Consider the following 7,644-nt stretch of genomic DNA (forward strand, 5'->3'; position numbering starts at 1 on the left):
TGGTGTACATACATGTGGCTAGAGCAGGGGTAAGGATTGAAAGAGCAGAGCCTGGTGGAACACACCTTTAGCCCCAGCTACTCAGGAGGCTGAGTGCAGCAGGACGATTTCACATTCAAGGGTCTACCTGGGCTTTGGAGTCAGTTCAAAGCCAGCCTGGGCAACTTAGGGAGACCTAGTCCCAAAACAAGAAGTAAAAAGAGGGCTGGGAAAGTTCTCAGTGGTAGACCCTTGCCTAGTATGTGTGAGGTCCTGGGTTCAGTTCCCAGGACTGTGGAGGGAGGGTGGGGAAGGGAGAGACTGAAGATGAAGGATCGGGACCCATTCCTTCCCTTCTGTTTCCCTTCTTGGCCCTGATGCTTTGAGATGAATACTTGGAGGTAGGGCTTGGACAAGGTGACTTCCTGAGGATAGACCTCTGGTGCCATTCCATGCCACTCCTGGGGCAGATGAAGGTCTACCTTCCTTTGTGACCTTAACCAAAGGGCCTGAGGCTTCTGTCACATTAATGTTCCCAAACTCTCCCACATCAGGGGAGCAGAGCCAGGCCTCCCTGTTGCTGTGGAGGCTTGCTTCTGCCCTGGAGCTGGGGCAGCAATATTTCAGCCATCACTTCCCATCACCCGCTGAGCCCCTGCAATATCACATGCTCACTCACACAGCTCCCGGGGCAAACGATGGCTGTCTCCTGTCCCTGGGTGCTCAGTTCCCTGCCTTGTCCCCGTGATTCAATCTGCTCTTATCACCCTGGGCCAGGCCCTGCTGTGTGTCTGCCTCTTGTCCAGGCTGGTTCCTGCTAATGGAGGGCTAGCCCAGGGCGGCAGGCTGATTGATGGGGGGTCTGGTCCCCAGGGCCCTTGTTGGCAGGCTCTCCTTTCCTGCCTTGGGATAGGCGGTGCTGTTTCACCCTAGGAGGACAGAGCAGAGGCGTCAGATCTGGCAGGTGAGGCCGTGGACAAGAGCTGCAGACACTGGAGCTAAGAGACCACAGAGGGAGGAACACAGAAACGGTGACACAGAGAAAGAGCGTGGCAATAGTCCTCCAGGCTTCTCCTGCCCCTCTCCCGCTGCTTCTGTTCTTTGTTCCTCTGTGGGTGAAGAGTGGGTACAGCAGACTTGGAGGCTCTGCTGTGGGCACAGGGCTCTGAGGCTGCACTGAGCAGGATGGGGTAGGGCTTGGAGGCCAGACGGCGGAAGGGACTGAGCATTTCCAGTGTTGATTGTGGGGCATGGGGAACCTTCTGGGAAAGTGGCAGAGAGACCAGGGGACAGCAAAGGCTTCTGTCCTTCAGGCAGCAGGGCTTGAGGCTTCATTGGGGCAGGAAGGGACCGTACCCTTTGTCTGCTAGCGGCCTCCTCCTCAATGGATATTCAGACACTTGTCCCCGGTGTCCTGACGTGCCGCACACAGCCGGCCTGGATGGAGGCATGTGCATGTGAGCACACACAGACATCACTCCTTCCCATTGCTGCTGGGTCCCATTGCCATTAACAATGTCCTTGTCCCATTGTGGCCCCTGCCCCCTCTCTGTTAATTACCTCCTGACTGTGCCAAGTCCATTAGCTGCCCTCAGTCCCAGGGGCTAAGCACCAGTTGAGATGGATAGCTATAAGAAGATGGGTGGAATGGGGCCCTGGGGGTTTTGGGGGGGCCATAGGGTAGTGCTATCCCTCCATCTACTCCCTCTTCAGACAAGGGCTGTGGTGGCTGGAAGGGAGGCTCCAGGGGACTGGGGTGCTGTGGAGACCTGAGCAGAGGAGCCAGGTGCTCCTCTCAGTCACTCTTGCTCTGGAGAGGAGAAGGGAGCGGTGTGCCTCAGATCTCCAGTCCTGGGACAGCTCTCTGAGGAACTTGGGGTTCTCCGGGCTCCTCAGGAGGAGGTTGGAATAGCTGCCAGACTTCTAGGATCCTGCAGACAGGTTTCTAGAGCTGCTTGGGAGGGTATCCCGCCTTGCCTGTGTCCCTCAGGCTGAGAACAGGTCCTAACTGTAACTACACAGGCCCTGGGCCTGTGAGTAGCAGCTGGAGGGAGCTTGCCACATTCCTGTGTGGCCTTGGGCTGGCTACCCAGTTCTGGCAGAAGCAGGGTCATCACTAGAGAAGCCAGGACCCAGGGACCCTGGGTTTAGCCTCCTGTCCTGCTGATGGGCCGGGCTACCCAGGCACCTCCAGCAGGGCATGAATTGGCTGCATGTTCTGAGCCTTCCCAGACAGACCAACCAAGGCCGGGGAGAGACAGACCAACCAAGGCCGGGGAGAGACAGACCAACCAAGGCCGGGGAGAGACAGACCAACCAAGGCCGGGGAGAGACAGACCAACCAAGGCCGGGGAGAGACAGACCAACCAAGGCCGGGGAGAGACACACCAACCAAGGCCGGGGAGAGACACACCAACCAAGGCCATAGCTGCAGGAACAAACCAGTAGAGCCCAGAAGGGAAGCAGCCAGCAGCCAGGGACCCCAGGACCCGGCAGGGCAGAGCCCCAGAGACAGTCTACTTTTCTTTGCCTGGAATCCAGTCCCTGGAACCAGAGTCTTTGTTACCTAACTTGTACTAAGCCAAGCCCTTCCTCTCCTTACAGGGTTACGTGCCCTGGTAGGTAAACTTCTAGACTCTGGAGCTTAGCTCTGCCATTTGCTAGTGCAATGCCACGCAGCGTTTCTCCACCTCTGCTAGCTGAGGGTAGATAATAAATGACCCCCAGGGCTGATGGGAGGCTGAGACCCTCACGTAGCGCGCTCCTGGCCAGTGCCCAGCAGAGACACCCTGTTCTCATGTCAGGGGCCTTCTCTCCTCTCTTGCTTCCTCTCTCCAGCCTGTCTCAGGCCTTGGGAACCCAGCCGGCAACCTTTCCCATCCTGAGTATAACAGGTATCCTGGGGACTGCAATGTTTGAGAAGAAATGCTTTTGACCTCAGCCCCAACCTTCCTCTCTACCTGAAATTGTCAGAGTGGAGCGTGTGAGCTGTAGAGGCTGTGTATCGGGACTTTAATGTCCTTCTGTTGCCTCGTGGAGGGCAGGGCTGAGCCCCAAGCCACTGTCTCCTCAGCCTCAACCTTCGAGCTCCCTGGCTGTCCTAGCCGGGGTGTCTCTCCTGACTCACCTGTTTGGGTGACCCGGGGGACAGAGTAGGAACCTTGGGACCTTGTGGCAGGTGTGTCTGGGCCATGGCCCTTGCTGACTAGGTCAGGTCTCTGACAGTTGACAGAGATGCCGGAGTGGACGCAATGGCCAATGCACTAAGACTCTGACCCCTCTCCCTGCAGCCTGCTGTTGGTTGTTCAAATGTCAGGAGGCCCTCTTTACAGCCTACCTTTGTGCCTTTCGCTTGGATTTGAAGGGGTTACTCAGCCCGGGCCTGCCCACGGCAGGTCTCAGCTGCCTGGGGCCTGTGGTTAGGACTAATGCAAGCAAGAAGTGGAGGGCAAGAGGAATAAAGTTATTAGTGTCTTCATCTTTGAGGGCTATCGATTGCTGGGTCTCCAGGCCCATTTGGTCTTACGCTGGGGGTGCACGGAGGCGTTGGGAGGGGCACAGAAAGACCCTACATAGCCCCCACTCTTCTCCTGGAATGGCAGCCACACAAGGTGTGGTCAAAGGATGACAGCAGAGACATGACTGAGAGCTCTGGGGACATATAGGACAGCTGAGCGGGGCTCAGGCCGTGGTGCTCTGGCACTGGGCTATTCTGTGAGCATGTCAGAAAGAATGTGCTGCTGAAGAGATCGGGGGTGGGGGAGGGAATCCCCAGCCTGACCTAAGCCCTTACCTGCCCCCTCCCCCCCCCCCGCAGCTACTGAACAGCTGTCCCCATGTGATGGGGGGGTAACTCTGGCCTTGTGTGTCCCTATCTGCATGGGGAGCCCTGTGACGGCTGGTATAGTCTGGTGTCTCCACCTAGAGCTTTGCATAGTCCTGTCTTCATCTTGAGAAGGATGTGGCCCAGAAGGGCTTAGGTATCAGGCTGTCCGGGCAGCCCCCCCCCGGCATCTACTGGAGGCTGAGAGAGGGAGGTACCAAGGGCCAGGGTGAGACGGAGGGTGTAGAAGCAAACTTTCCTCCTACCCTCCCTTTGACTTGGATGCGAAGGGCCTGGTGCTCCTCCGCTCAGGGACTCGGAAGCTCACTTCTCTGCCCCAGAGGAGCTGACTTCCCCTCTGCTGGGATGGGAGAGGAGGTAATTAATGACGGGAGGCTGGACAGTGAATGTTCAGGGCTAATGTTGGTATTAATCAGGAGCTGGTCCCCAGTCCCCAGTCCCCAGTCCCCAGCGAGGGATCAGGTTCAGCTGGGCCTGTGTGTGTGTGTGTGTGTGTGTGTGTGTTGCGTGTGTGCATATGTGTGTGCACGTGCATGTGTGTGTGCATGTGCGTGTGCACACGTGCCTGTGTGTGCGCGTGTGTGCGCATGTGTGTGTGCACGTGTGTGCATATGTGTGTGCATGTGCATGTGTGTGTGCATGTACCTGTGTGTGTGCGCGCGCGTGCGCATGTGTGTGCGTGTGTGTGCGTGTGTGTGCATGTGCGTGTGCATGTGCGTGCATGTGTGTGCATGTGTGTGCGCATGTACCTGTGTGTGCTCGTGCGTGTGTGTGCATGTGTGTGCTCCCGCGTGTGCGTGCGTGTGTTGTGGGGCAGCAGGAACTTCCAACTCCTGCCTCAGTTTCCCGTCCTTTCCTCAGTGCCCCCACTTAGTCCTCCTACTCCTAACCCTTGTGGTGATTTCCCTGGAATTCCTTCCGGGTGTATCCTGGCCCTCCTGTTGAGGAAGTGGCAGATCTCTCCTCAAGTTCGAGCCTGTCTCTGGGTGTAGGTGGGGTGAAGCAGGCCGCCCCTCCTCCCACGGCCCCTCACTAACCCTTCCTGCAGACAGCCGCATTAGGTGACTCCAGGCTGCCTGTCCAGCTAATTGCCTTTCAACCTTCCCCTCATCACCAGGGTGCCCCCCACAAACTCCATTAGCCCCCCTTCTCCTGATAGACCCTAAATCAGCCCCAATTATTTATGCAGGGGGTGTGCCGGGCTGAGCTGTGATTGCAGCTGGAGTGGAGGGGTAAAGATGAGGCTCCGAGCGCCGGACAAGCTGGCAGGAGGTAGAAGCTAGTGTGCCGGAACCCGGCTGGGGACAGACGCACACCAGCGACCGTCTCGTGGGCAGGAATCTGGAAGTTTGAAGTGTGGGCATCTGACTTCAGGAGGGTGCAGGGAATCCGCTGGCACTCCTCGGCGAGGGTGAAGCTTACCCTGCCCTCCATCATCTGTAGCCGGGTGTTTATGAGGGACTGGCTGGCTGGAGAAGGGAGTGAGCAGCCACTATGCTTCCTCCCACAGCCCCTCCTGAGAGCCTCCCTGCTCCTTGTAAGGCCAGCGTGGTCGGTGCCTCCACCATGCGAGCTGGGCATCAGAGGTCCTCCCGTCTGCTTTAGTGGTTGCGGTCACGTGTCTGGGGGCTCTGAGACTCAGAGCTGTGTGCTAGGAAGTTCATCCCTGGGAGCCGAGCTGAGAGAAGCCGGGGACAGCCTGGTCTCCACTCACAGCGTCCAGCCTCTCTGAGCTCTGTCAGGAGCCTCCTCTTGGAGTTGGGATGCTTTGGGCAAAGTTCTGGAAAGGCAGGTGCCTCCAGGACTCCTTGTAAGACCACCCCCATTGAGGGTAGGGGGAGGCTTCCAGCCCTAGCTCCTCGGCAGCTTTTCTGGTCTATCCATCCCTGAGCTTATGTGGACAGCAACACTTCACCAGCCTCCCGCCCCCCCCCCCCCAGTTCCACCTCTCCCTGCAGCCTGTTCCTAACACAGCAATATTCCTTGTGAGCATCATGCCTGCCTACGGTCAAGCTATTCTCATCCCACACAGAGCAAAATCCAGTGGCTCTACTGCGACCCAAGAGGTTCCTGCAAGTTTGGCTGTGACACACCCATCTTTAGTCCCCACCATCACCTCCCTCGTGACATACAGCAAGGCACTCTGTGCAGAGGTTATCATTGTCCTGTGTGCGTGAGTGCATGCATGTGTCGGTGTGGTGTGCGTGCAGGGGTCAGAGAACACCCTCATCTTCCACCCTGCAGTAAAAGTGGGGGTGGGGAGGCGCATGTCTTCAGCCCCCCTCATCGTGTCCGTGTCATACACTTTTACGTGAGCTCATGTGTGCGATCGATAATCATGTCATGTCCAGAAGACATCTTTTGGCTGTGGATTCTTTGGGCCCTCCTTCTACAATGAGCCTTGGAGGGGATGTTCGAGCTGTCCCGGTTGGGGCCAGCACTGCACTCACCACCGCCTGCTGCTGTATTAAGCATTTCCAATGAAGGCTGACCGGAGCACTATCAGTGTGAATGTGGATATTTAGAAGGCCGTGTGGCGCGCCTATTTAGTAAAACAGTAGAAGAAGCTTCATCTCTGGGGCCCAAGTGGTAAACTTTCTTTTTTTTTTTTTTTTTTGGTTTTTCGAGACAGGGTTTCTCTGTGGCTTTGGAGGCTGTCCTGGAACTCGCTCTGTAGACCTGGCTGGTCTCGAACTCACAGAGATCCGCCTGCCTCTGCCTCCCGAGTGCTGGGATTAAAGGCGTGCGCCACCACCGCCTGGCTGGTAAACTTTCTTAGCAGGACTGGGACGCAGGGCAGAGTGTGGCTCCCAGAGACAGAGCGTGGAGCGATGTCTGAGTGAAAGGTGAGCCACCGCACTGCAGTCTCCCCCCATTGGTCACTTATAGAGAAGGATCCATCATTAACTTCCAAGGCCACCAGAACACAGGTTTTCTGCTGCCTGACCTTGAGCCATGCGTTGGTTTCTATTGCCCCCTGCTGGACATTTAGTGACATCAACGTCCAACTCTGTTTCCTTCCTGAAGCACCTGAGCTCAGCACGGTTTACCATCAAAATAACAACTATGTAGGGTGGTGGTGGTGCAGGCATTTAACCCTAGCACCAGGCAGGCGGAGGCAGACAGATCTCTGAGTTTTCGGCCAGCCTACAGAGCAAGTTCCAGGACAGCCAGGGCTACAAAAAGAGACCCTGTCTTGAAAAACCAAAACAAACAAAACAAAACAAAACAAAACAACCCCAAATAAACAAACAACTCCCCCACAAAGAGCAAAAACTACCACAAAATACCAGCAAGAAGAAAACAAAAACAAAAACAACTATTAAGCCAGTCATTGATGGCACATGCCTTTAATCCCAGCACTCAGGAGGCAAAAGCAGGCGGATCTCTGTGAGTTCAAGGCCAGCCTGATCTACAGAGTGAGTTCCAGAACAGCCAGAGCTACACACAGAGAACCCCTGTTTTGAAAAAACAGGCAACAAAAACAAGCCAAAAAAAAAAAAGACTTTTGTGTGTGTGTGTGTGTGATTTATTTGGGAGCTGGGTGGCAGGACCTGTCAACAAGCAAAGAGTTAAAAAAGACACCAACAGAGGTGTGTTACGTTTGCTTATGCTGCATATGTTTAATGATATAAAGATGCGTGTTTAATTCTGAAAAGATGTGTTGCATCTGTTTCACCCTGCCTGCCTAAGGCACCTGACTGATCTAATAAAAAGCTAAACAGCCAATAGCTAGGCAGGAGAAAGGATAGGTGGGGCTGGCGGCAGAGAGAAAAAGTAGGAGGAGAAACCTAGGCTCGAGAGGGAAGATGGAAGAACGA

This window comes from Mesocricetus auratus, unplaced genomic scaffold (genome assembly GCF_017639785.1).
Source record: "Mesocricetus auratus isolate SY011 unplaced genomic scaffold, BCM_Maur_2.0 Super-Scaffold_100009, whole genome shotgun sequence".
NCBI classification, from domain to species: domain Eukaryota; kingdom Metazoa; phylum Chordata; class Mammalia; order Rodentia; family Cricetidae; genus Mesocricetus; species Mesocricetus auratus.